At 34.2% G+C, this 12,662-nt stretch overlaps 1 protein-coding gene across 10 annotated transcripts in view; it reads right to left on the bottom strand.

Moving 5' to 3' along the window:
• Positions 1–12,662, bottom strand: part of KIAA0825 (KIAA0825 ortholog) — a 238,784-nt gene that overhangs the window by 37,646 nt on the left and 188,476 nt on the right. Inside the window, exon 21 of one of the 10 annotated variants that reach the window (XM_085568055.1) lies at positions 1–12,662. This exon is cut by the window's left edge and continues 31,084 nt beyond it; it is cut by the window's right edge and continues 56,361 nt beyond it. The exons of the other annotated variants lie outside the window; for them this stretch is intronic. The gene's annotated coding sequence lies outside the window, so the exon portion shown is untranslated. 10 annotated transcript variants of the gene reach the window in all.

Genomic DNA, 12,662 nt, shown 5'->3' with positions numbered 1-12,662 from the left:
TTCTAGCCAGCAATGAGTCGTTTTATGTTATCAGTACTATCCACAGTAATAAGCCTCATAAGAGTGCTTTCAGTCCTGCTTTCTGCTGCTCATTGTCAAGAGCACTCATCTATAGGTTTGGTAGTCAATGGTGGTCAGGAAGGCAACACAGAGGATTTCTCAACCAGTCTTTTTTTGCTATCACATAATTATTACTTCTCACACTTTCATATGCACAGAAAAAAAATATTATTCCTTATTTTCAGCTACTTGAAAATATCTTTCCAAAGATGTTTTTTAAAGCTTAGACTAGTAATTTGAAAAAAGACAAATACATACTGATGAAATTTAATTATAGAATCAGTAAGGTTGGAAAAAAACTATCTCTAAAATCATCAAGTCCAACCATTAGTCCAGGTCCACTATGTGCACCACTAAACTATATCCCCAGGTGACAGACCCTTTTGAATACTTTCATAGATCATATTACCACCACTTCCCTGGCCAGCATGTTCCCTTGCTGCTATTCCATATTAGAGAGTTTAGTAAAGAAGTTTAGCAGTGAAATGGAAAAAACATGGCAAAAGATTTTGGTTGCAAACAAAGAAAAAACATAGGTACCTGAAAGGGAGTGGGCACAAGGCTGTCCCTTGCAGAATATAATAAACCATGCTCCATGTTTAAAGACTGTAGACTACAAGAGCAGTATTTTAGTGGGTGATGGAACTTAAAACTGGACCTAACAAGAGTTTAATTGTAAAACAGGGGTGAGATTTATGTATGAATTGACACATACAGGCAACAAGGGTGACCAGCAAACCACAGCCAAAATGCAAAGAGTAGCTTATTTCATTACCCCGCTGACAACACTGGGCAGCAGAGGCACAAGGGGACACAGGCTCTCTTAGGCTTAGTTCATCCTAGTGAGAAGCAGAGAGGCCTGCTGCCTGCCCCAATAAATCAAAAGGCTTCACGCGTGCGCAGTTATCACAAGGCTGTGCTTTAATGATCTCTGAGCTTTTGATCTCTCTCTTTCTCTCCCAGGAGGAGGCTCAAGCATGTCTGTGAGCGTGTGTTATCTCTACGCAGGAATTCTACTTCTCAAAAATAGCAGAGAATGAACACCATCAGGACTTCCCCCCCCTCCGTATTATTGGCATTCCCAGCTGCAAGGTCACTTAAGTGAAATTTAGCATCCTCCTTGTCACTGTTCTGTTTTTAACCCTTTCCCCCACCGCAATTAACATAATAGATTATGACACAGGCATATATATCACAAAACATATGTTTGGTAAGTATACTCAATATCTTCTAGGACCTCCTTTTATAATAATTTAATATTATTTTACTATATATAAAATTTCAGTCCTGCTGAAATGACCACTACTTCATATATGCTACAACAATCTGGGATGGCATGTCCAAATTTTATGAGCAACCATAACAACCATCCCTAGATTCATATTTAAATCTACCAAATCAATTAGCAATTGGCTGCTGGCAGTTGGGGTAATAAGTTACCACTAGAAAAGCTTATGAATAAGGGAATCCCACACTGACTTTGCAACACAGGATTTTTTTGAAAATTCCTTGACACACTTCAACAAAGTGGTCTTAATCTACCTCATATTCCATAGGAAAAGGTAATCCCACAAGTCCAGAATTATTGCTTGTCCTTGATTAGCTGAATGAATCCAGAGCTGTGGCTCAGCAAGTAAATTTACCCCACATTTCTTCCCCCTCTCACTTAGCCACAAAGGTGAAGAAAACAGGGAGCCAAACACATCTGCCTGTCTGCCATCTTAAGACACACTCATGACTGCTGCCTGCATTCATCAGTGGGACCACTAACAACTTGCAGAACATTTGTAGGGTTTAGTAAGTATTTTACACTGCTTCATAGGAAATAGTGCTGAGGAATGTTGCAGCACGAACTATCTGCTCACAATACTAAAAATGAAAGTGCTCACCTGATAGGTTTAATCATTAACTCATCTAATTATTAGTTTTGCTTGTACAATAAGCTGGAATGTAAACAGTTCTCTTTGAATTTCTGCATTTAAAGCAAAAAAAAAAAAAAATCCCAATATATGAATGATAACATGACCTCAATTCCATGTGGACAGACAAATGGTGATCCCTTATCTATTTGAGACTTCATGCAGTTGTAATCCTAAGAGAAAGCTTTACTTGGTTTTGAAAGCTGATAGGAATCAAAATCTGAGTACTGCATTTTCACTGTCTATGCACCTAAATTGATGGACCATGACAATAATATTTGAAATCCCTGTACTACTGCATTGCAATTTCTACAACAGTAAGGTTAGATTGTACATAACCAGTCTGGAAGAAACACAAATCCAAGCCAAAGCCAAGATATCCTTCTGTTTTCACAGCAACTGCTAATGCTATACTGTGGTCACTGGAAGTAGAGAGGCTCTGCAGTCTTCATTCAAAAGGGTTTTCAAGAACAGACTGCATAAAGCCCTGGCCTGACCCCATGTTAACCTCCAAAGTTTTTTTTCCTTCCTGAATTATCTCACAAGTCTGTTAGCACTCCAAGTGGTTCACCTATTATTGTTAGATTATACTAAGCAAGTTTGCTTTTGCACATTACTTATTTTTGCACTTGCCAGAAATCTATATTTAACTCATTCTTGCTTTATTAAGTACTGTGCCAAACAGAAGGCACATCTTTCTATGTTAGCAACACTATTTCTCAAGTACTTACAATGCACTTTAATTTCTTCTATGCTAATTAGCTGGATTCTAGTTCCAAATGGTGGGTGTGGGACATAATGGAATCACTACTATTTATGAAAGCTTAAGACTGTTTTCTCAGATACTCTGACTTGCTCCTTTTGAAAGAAAGTTACTGCACAACTAAAAACTGTTACAGTTTTATAAAACATATAAATAGGGAATAAATCATGTACTTTCCCATCTGAATTTTAGGCAAGCAATAAATTATTGAAGAAGGTTATGTTCAGTAGAGTGTCTGTCCAAAAATTTATTGCTTTTTCCTGTCATGACCCATGTTCAACTATTGCTTACCAGAACAAATTTTTTCCAAAACAAGTAATGGTAGAGATTCTGCCTATTTTGCTGAATTTATATGCTAGGTACATTTTAAAATTCTCAAATAAAGTGGATAGCCACTTTACTTTCTCTCTTCAAAACAATGTATATCACTGAGATTGTATCTACTGCAATATTCATTTTATATTTGAACCATATTAGAGCATTAATAGTCTGTATTATGAGTGACTTTTACAACACCATGCCATTCTAGCTGTTTCACCACTATTACAATGGGGTTCCCAAGTTTGTAAAGGTATGCTATTTCAACATGCATTTTTACCATTATGACCAAAAAGACTGTTAGTGTTTCAAATACAATTCCAAATCCTGCCAAAATTTTAGAAAGCAACAGCATTTTCTGTTTCTTACTGAAAATCACTGTGTATAAATTAATTTTACAATATGTGGCATTTTTAGATTTAGAGAAAGAAAATAAAGGAGGCAGACACATCTCATCCCTTTTTACATAAGAAATGTAATAATATAGACAACTGCTACAATTTCTATGACTTTTAAATCAGTAGAATTAGTGTACCTGTTTCTTAAGACTATTTCTTAAACTATTCTTTATATTTACCACTTGTTCTTTATATTTACTTAATTACTTCCATTTGCCAAAAATAGAAGTCATAAAAACAATCTTGAATTTTTACTTAGATTACTTGACTAACCTGCAAGTTGTAAAACCTTTAACTGTGTTCTATTTAATGCATTTAATAGATGTAAAAGCTCACAAGCAATGATATGAAGGATAATTTACGCTTGCAATGCATTTTTGTCCAATTAATAGATTGCCTGTGTGTTGCACACTTTGCATGACAAAAGAGCAGAATATTAAACTGCCATTTATGAATGCATGAAATTGCACTTTGTAAATTAGAAGTGCCGAAACAGAAATTTTTCACCCTGTTTAGGAAATAAACAGTCCTTAACCAATTAAATTGCATTGTAATAATTCTATGATTTATTGCAAGTTGTTTAACTTTCAAAACTTGGCTAACCCATATTAAGGTCACAATCCATCATGTCTTGCTTGGAAAGTCAGCAAATAATGGCTGTTGTAGTAGCTGCTTTTGATGATAGTATGAAAGAAGTATTAGCACTTGTCAACAAAACTGCTTACAAGTTAACATTAGCATGCATGGGCTGCTGTACCTATTTATTATTCTGGCAGCTTCACACATATTGTTACAAGCTTATAAAACATTTTGTCGGGTGGAAACCGAATGTACACTGTTTGGTTTTCTGATAGACTGGCAGCATAAATGTCTGGGCTGACTTAGTTTAGGTTAAGTGTAAATAGAGACACAAATTCTTCAGCCTGTTCTCTTATTGATACTGAAAAGTACTGAATTATTCAGCATCCAACTCTTCTGTTTGTGTCTATCACAGTTATCAATTACCCATCAGTCTTCTTGTCAAAACAGAATGGATTAATCTGGCTGAAAACAAGACAAAGAAGTGGATACAATAACAGAGGTGCAGGGTTGCCAAACTGTCAACGGGAAATCCAGGCAGTGACAATTACCGTCAAAAGTCAGATATCTGGCTTAAGTGAGCAAGTGATTTCCATTTACAAGCAAAGAATGCACTTAGCTTACTCTAAGTAAATTAATCTACCTACTTTGCCTACTAATGCATTATCAGCAGTGATAGTCACAGTGATTTTGTCAGTCACGCTGCTCAGATGCCTTTATAGCTCAGTGCTTTTTATGCAAGTTGATACTTAAATATAAATATACACAAAATGGTATTTTATACATTAAAAGAGAATTACTTGAATACATGAACTTCTGAGTGTGACTACTTGTGTTAGTTTGATCCATTGTACATATAAGATGGTAAGACAAATCAACTAAATCTTTGAATCAGGCCTGTGGAATGCACTCAACTTCTGTTAGATCTAGACTTCCATTTTCCTCCCAAGCTCTAAACTTTGAAATCTTGCTTGGCAAACTCTTTAGGTCCACCTAGTACTCTTGAAAAAGCAAGCAGATGTATGTGATTTCATTTGTATCTTTAAGTAAAATGTCAGTAACACAGCCCCCAGTCTGGAGCAAAGGTTTGGCACCCACTGAGTCATGTTTGGGATTCTATCAGAGGTTTCTGGTTTGTTTACCTTCTCCACCTCCTCCTCCCCCCAGAGTAATATCATCAGAAAAGACTCTTCTAAACTATTTTAGTTAATCATTATTCATGCCTGAATCCTTGCAATTATGGCAGAAGATTTCAAGACCTTGATATAAGCCAAATTTTCTAATGTATACTGCAATAAAAGTTTTTGTATTTACCATATTTTACACTTATTTTAGAAACTTATCTGCCACCTGATTTTAATTCTTACACAGACATGGAGTACTACATTCTGGACTTTTACATGCTTGTAAAAAATTACCAGTATTTCCCATTATGTATAAAATGGCATTAATAAAGCAGATAATTCACAAAATCTTGGGACACAACTTGCACTTGAACATTAAACAGTTTGACAGACCAAAAAACTGGTATCTACATATTTCTACATAAATTATTGTAATTCTTTAAAAGTCAAAATATGGTCAAGAGTATCACCAGAGTAATAAATTTGCAAAAACAAGAACAAAACCCCCCAAACTAACAACATAAAATCCAAACAATAACACACACACAGAATACAAACAAAGAAGCAAAAAACAAACCAACTCACTCCCTGAAATTAGCAGATATTTTGCAATAATTTCCCCTACATGCTTGACTCACCGCTGATCTCTCTAAATATTCACTAAAAATACAGTGAAAGCCATTATGTCACATTATTTCAATAAAGTAGTGACATTTACCTGTTATATGTTAATCTTCCATTTTTTTTTTCCATTTCTATTAAGCACGAACAGTACATGGCTGGCTCTGTTTAGCACTTGATGTCAAGCATCAGGATTTACTGGCAGACATTTAAAAGTCAAGAAAAAAATCACACTTTTATAAAAGTTATTCAGATTCTATAAAAGAAATCAGCAATGCTAAAAATTTGCTCAGTTCTTTTACTAACTTTAAGACTATAATGTTAACAGTGATAAACAAGATACATATTCTAATATTCCTTGTTCTTCTATTGGAGATATGTTCATTTGGATCTCTGTAAATTTGTGTGGAATTAGTGTCAGGTCCAGGTCTCATTAACTCTCTTGATCACTTTTAAGTGAAACAGTGTAAAGAGATCTCATGGTATCTTTTATGAAGACCTTTCCAGTTCCAACAAGGAAACAATATAATCTTAACTGTTACTTAATTCTTGACAAAACTGCTTTGTTGTCTCAAAAATTAAGAAATCATTTTTTCCCTTGTAACTGGTGAGAGCAGCTATTATTATTATAAAAGACATAAAATAATTGGAACAGAAGAAATTTTTGCTTCATGTCAAAGGTTTTAAAAACTAGTTACAGAAATCAAACACTGCAATGAAAAGAAAATTGCAGCAGAAGCACTTATTCACTTCAAATGTCAGAGAATAATTTTCAATTTAATATAAGGTTTTTTGTCTTTATTTTAAGATCCAGCTTACTCATTTGTTTACTCAAAAAGTTATTAATTATGGCCACTAGATCTATCTGCATACTTGAAAATTGTCTAACTTTTTCATATAATGTCCACTTGATTTCAGAAAAATCAACACATAAGCTTCAATAACATCTGTTATATGAGACAATAAGGAGAATAATGTTGACATTACCAATCTGCTGAAACATCAGTCAGTCCAAATTTAACATTAAGGCAAAAATTGTACCAGTTGACATAGCTCGTACAACTTCTAAAGATTGTTTCTTATGGTAAACATATTTTAATTCTAATCTTACTATGCTTTTCCCCAAAGAGAGAAACATATCTGAGGACTAAAAGGATCAATTTTTATTTCTAATACCTAATTATATGAAGACTGCTGCTCATGAGGCATTACCTAGGTGTGAGTATAAGCAGCAAAATGGCTGCACCTTTTTAACTTTAAGTCGGCAATTCAGAAAAAATAGTTTACCCAAAACCAAGGACCGAATGTAGGTCTGTCACTATTGTGCTTCTGATATAAAAGCAGAAAATGCAGAACAGAGAGACCCCTCCAATTGCAGGGACTTCAGGCTGTCAAGGCTGCTGGAGTTTCCTTTGAGGCAGTCAGCAAACAGCCTCCAACCTGCAGATGGAGAGCCCCGACCAAATCTCAATATCATAATGAAAACTGAAAATATGCAGGAGGTAAATAAGTATCAGAGCAGTTGGTGGTAGATTAACATTTTATAAAGCAGATCTCACTTGATGGTTTATTGCACTGATTGTCAAATGTTAGGTACACTAAAGCACATTCATACGAGGCACAAAATTAAAATCTAATATGGATATTATCAAACAGCATTTGAGGTAGTCAAGCCTTTTACATAAAACTGCAAAATCGTATTTTGACAGTTTAAGTAAGATTATGCAACAATAAAGAAGAGCATTTGTGCAGAATATCATGAGGTTTCAGAGGAATTTTCCAAGCCTAAAAGACAAAATAACACAGGAAACTGAGGTAATCCCAAACCTATCCACAGAACTATAAAGGTTAGGATGCTGCTAAAGAATGTTTTCAGAATTCTTAGTAACTTTCATTATTCCACTTTCAGAAACTAAGCAAAATGCAATAGTGGCAAATTATATTATCTTTCCTTGGTTTGAAAGTTTAGTTCAGAGGTAGCATCTCCAAACAATTAAATTAATTATGTATAAAGTAATGGTGCTAATGTTAAAAGATTTTCTAAAATGCTGACAGCTCCCAAATGGAAATATTTTGAGTGTAGAGACTTCATATCTTCATATTATTGCTTGATATTATTATTATTAAATTACAAACATAGCAGGTTAAGAAAACATTGGATTTATTAAGCTGTCCACCATACCTGCTTCTGTTACTCACCTGCTTGTTTGAAAATGGTAGAATCTGTCTCGTTTAAAGCATCATGCCAAGCAGAGTTATTATCAACTACTTGGCATTGGCATTTTTTGGACACAACACAATAATTTTCTAATTTCTTTTGAGTATTTCGCAGTGTTTGATGTGTTACTTCAAGCTAATTCTACACATTTTCTGAGGGAAAACCCCCAGCAAGTTAAAGAAACTAGAAAATAAATTATTATGAACTGGTGCATTTGAACGGTGCTTCATCTAATGCAGTCTGTGCGATTCTGCCCCATCTTCAGATAGGCGATTATCATTCTGAATCATCCATAAAAAGAGGACAAGGATCAGAACTCCCTCTGTGATCACAGCTTACTCCAATTACCATCCTAAAAATACTCGTCTTTCACTCTTCAAAGCTTGTATGGAAAGAGAATCCCAAGGGTGGTCTAAAGAACCCCTTCCCAACCTACAGCCTGTTATAAATGATAAAAACAAGACCCTGGCTAAGAAACTGACATTCTTAACTGCAGTAATAATGAGATACATGAACTGAAAATTGCTTTTGAAAAATCAAACTGATCAACTGATCATGGCACTTCAATTGCAAGTCAAAGTATCAGGGTAAGCAAAATTTCTCTTTCAACCCATAACAATACTTAAAGAAAGAAGAAAAAAATTCTGCTGGGTATTGGAACTTTCGGGTTCTTTTCATCAGGAGCCCACATTGGTATTAATAGTGTGGGTTGCATTGAGTCAGAGTTACAAGTCTCAGGAACCACATCTTTGTCAAACTCCATAGGAAGCCCTGCTTCCACCTATTAATGCTTTCACCTAATGTTTTATTTTGAGACATTTTATTTGCCTACAGGGGAAACAAATACCAGTCTTCCTACAGAGCACTAGTTTTTTGAGAATGAAGTGTCTGACAAAACATCATCATTATGACTAACTTTCTTTCAGAACATAACTATGGGCATTCAGGAGTACAAGGTCTATTTTTGCTAACATAGTTTACACTTACAGTCACAAATTTTTCTCAGAATGTCATATAAAACTTATGAAAACATAATGAACAGCAGTTTAAAAATTAAAATAATTGATCAAAATGAAAAACACTGTTAATTTTAACCATAATTAATGAATAGACCTGACACACAACTACATAGTTTCTAGTGAAAAAATACATTGGTAGAAAGTGTTGTTTAAGCAAAAGTTAAATCTTACGCAGGAATTTTTTTTTCCACTGGAATTCCATATTTTAAAGCAGAGAACAGAACTAATAACACCCCATCCTATTTTTGTCCATTATTTTGAGTAAATTGAACTGTTTCATTTTCTCTCAGTTCAACAATGATGTAAGTTTATTGAGCTGCTCATAGACCTTAGATAGATTGCGTATTTATTGAATGTCCCATATCTCTCATTATTTTTTATGGGGAAGATTTTTATGTGGCATCTTTGGGTTACTGTACAGGACATTGAAACACAACATTGCAAACATGAACCAAATGGAACTTTTCCATTTAGCTCAAAATGTTCCATACTGAATTGTGCTTGAAAATGCTTCAAAATCTTCTGGTTTGGAAAAATAACAGTTTTATTTTTCAGTATTCATAAAAATTGTCTAGATAAAGAGTATTGATATCAGAAAGACTAAGCAGGCATTTAATATATAGAAACTCAAAATTTTTGCCCTGTGTGAACTTAATTTTTTCTCAGTAGTTTATAGACTGATAAAAACACTCACATTGAATTTAGTAATACATCTATGACTGTTTCTATATTCAGATTTTAAATTATAATAGAGATGGCTGATTATTTTCTTTATTAACTTAGCATTGGTCAACTTTTTTCTTATCTTGTTCTTATCAAGGTGAAGCTAGCACACAACAGCTAAAACCTATTTATCAATAAACTACGGTAGGATTATTCTGAATTCAAGAGGCATAATAATAGTTTACACACTCATAGATGAACTAGATTTAAAATAGATACCCTAAGAATAAACAGAAAGCCCAGTTATATAATTCTGGGCCCTAGCAAGAAATAAAAACACAATTGGAGAACCTCAACAAGGACAACAAGTCTGCTTCTATGGTTATAATGTTATCAGTGACTATTTAAAGTAGCTTAAAATGGTTTAGAATATTGATGGTATGCAAAAATATTCTTATTTTGGGAGTACAAAGACAAATTAACAAAATTACATTTACTAATATATGCAATAATTTGCATAAACAGAAAATACTTTGCAGTTTTGGGAAGGAGAAGAAAGCAGATAGCAAGAGATATGAAGAGAGCACTGGACTAACTAGCCAAATGGTATGAAACACAGACATGGTGTAAAACTCTGCTCTGCAGAAAAATATTTTAAAAGATGCCAGAAAGAGGAACATCTTTTGCAAAAAAATTTCCATAAACATTTTAAGAAGGAAAATTTAGAAGGCAGGAACATGAAACCAATTGTAGGATGTTGACATCCCTTTCCATTAAATACTTTTCCCAGTCACACCTACTTAGAGAATAATGCACAGCTACATTTAATCTGTCCAGTTTGTGTCTCTTCCTTACCAGTAACTCTTAAAATGCACAGTTCTGAAAGAACTGACAAGACCTAGCTTGCTTACTGAAAGCATTCGGTGGCAATTACCTTCAGGCTACTTTTGTGCTGTATAAAAGTATATTTTACACCTGTTAAGAATTTGCTATCTTTCTATTTCCTTTGTGCTGTTTTCCAATAGGAAAACAGAAACTCTGTTTATGCACTATACATTAACTGCACACATATTTTCACTGTTTTCAGGTACAATATAAACTTTCTAACCTTGCATGACTGCTTCAGAGCTCTCATCAACCTGACTCATCAAAGGAAATACCATCAAAATCAGAAAGCTTCTGTATGATATTTCTGCATTATCCTCTAGCCTATTCTTTTTACATACCCTAATTTATTTTTGACAGCAGCCTCACTTTTAGCAGAAATTTCCATTCTTTCTCTAAATTAATATTGCCAATACAGTAATAATTGAGGAAATATATAAATGCTTCAAAATTTTTTCCTCTGCTTTGCACTTCATCTGGCACTGTTCCTACCCTTCATTTAACTTGGTCATGATTCTTCTCTGGACTTAATTAACTCAATCCCTGCCCCCAACAAAGCCAGACTATATCCTCATGAACAAAACAAGACCAAAGCTAACCTCATCAGCATCAAGTTTAAAATTTGTCATCCAAGAGCTGAAAAACCAGGTTATTTTTAAGTGTCAGCAAAACCAATTTGTGATCAAAGGTTCTTTTACAGTTAGAGATTCATGGCATAGGAATTAGCCATTAATATCTGGTTTAAGTATCACCTCAGGGCTATGTAACTCACATACAGGCACAAGAGGACTAATCCTGCTCTTGTGCTAGCATCACTAAAACTGAGCTGGGCCCACAGTTGATCTAAGCCACCTTGAAGAATCATTAGAATAACTGCCCAAATTTCAAGGTACAATTTAGACAACAATCCCTTTGAATTATCTCTTTCCCAAGTCTCCTGTTCAAAAAGCAGCATGCTCTGCTTAATGTGACATAAAAGCCTGGAATCTCATTCTATTGAAATTAAAAACAAGATCTGCTTCTTTATTCCTAAAGGCAGGACATTATCTCTATCCTTAAACTCTATCTATGTATCTATATTGATCTCTATGTCTAAAAAGCAACAGGAACTACTGCCAAGACCATTTAATCTGCTGGGTACTCAACTAGGCATCCTTTAAAATTTAATTTAAAAATAATGAAAAAGCACATAGCTAGATATTTCCAGCCATTATTTCACTAAGTACAATTCAAGTTATAATCCTTCTCAACAGGACAGACTAAACAATAATGTAGACTCTGATTCATCTCAAGTGTTGCTTTCTATGAATTATGAAGTGTAACTGTTAAAAGAAAAAAATACAACTTTTATGTGAGAACACACAGTTGTTATACAGTCTGTTTAAGTGTACTCTGACATAAGATGCACCTCATCTTTGACTAATTAGGTAACACAAAACTGAAAGAAGCATACAATGGCAGAAAAGCTACATCAGCTTCCTTACTCCCACTATAAAGATATGTGTTAATTGTCAATTAATTTTTAGATCATTTCAATACATAAAATCCTTCTCAATTTAAAAAATACCAGTTGAAGAAAACAAGCATTTTTCTTTCAGTTCTTTTGAAATCTCAAATTCTGCCTGTTTCAATAGTTTATTTATACTAACTGTATGCACATGAGTTACCAGGTTCATTTAATAACTGGAATTAACAAAATAAACATAAGCACTAAATGCCTGATTAAATTCAAGATATCAAATATGATACTCTATGTGAACTAAATGACAATGTATTTGCAATTCAAAATATAACTCATCATAATGAAAATGTAAAGCAGTAGTTCTGCTTTATTCAGTATGGCAGGTCAGTGATCCCTGTGAAGCTACATTGAAGCAAAGAGTAGATTAATAATTTAATTTGGTTCAGGACTGTGCAAGTGGGGCACTGCAAGATATTATTCCATAACCAGCTGTTGACCCTAATATGGGTCAACCAATGAGGCACCTCTATTTAATTGTTGGTGACCTATGTAAAACTGACTAGGAATTTTTGTTGTAAACAAAACACAGTGGCCTAAAACAATCCCAGTTATCCCCATGGTGAAGACAGTGGG

This window comes from Lonchura striata, chromosome Z (genome assembly GCF_050655825.1).
Source record: "Lonchura striata isolate lonStrDom1 chromosome Z, ASM5065582v1, whole genome shotgun sequence".
In the NCBI taxonomy this organism is placed as follows: domain Eukaryota; kingdom Metazoa; phylum Chordata; class Aves; order Passeriformes; family Estrildidae; genus Lonchura; species Lonchura striata.
This window is presented reverse-complemented; position numbering and strand designations above follow the sequence as displayed.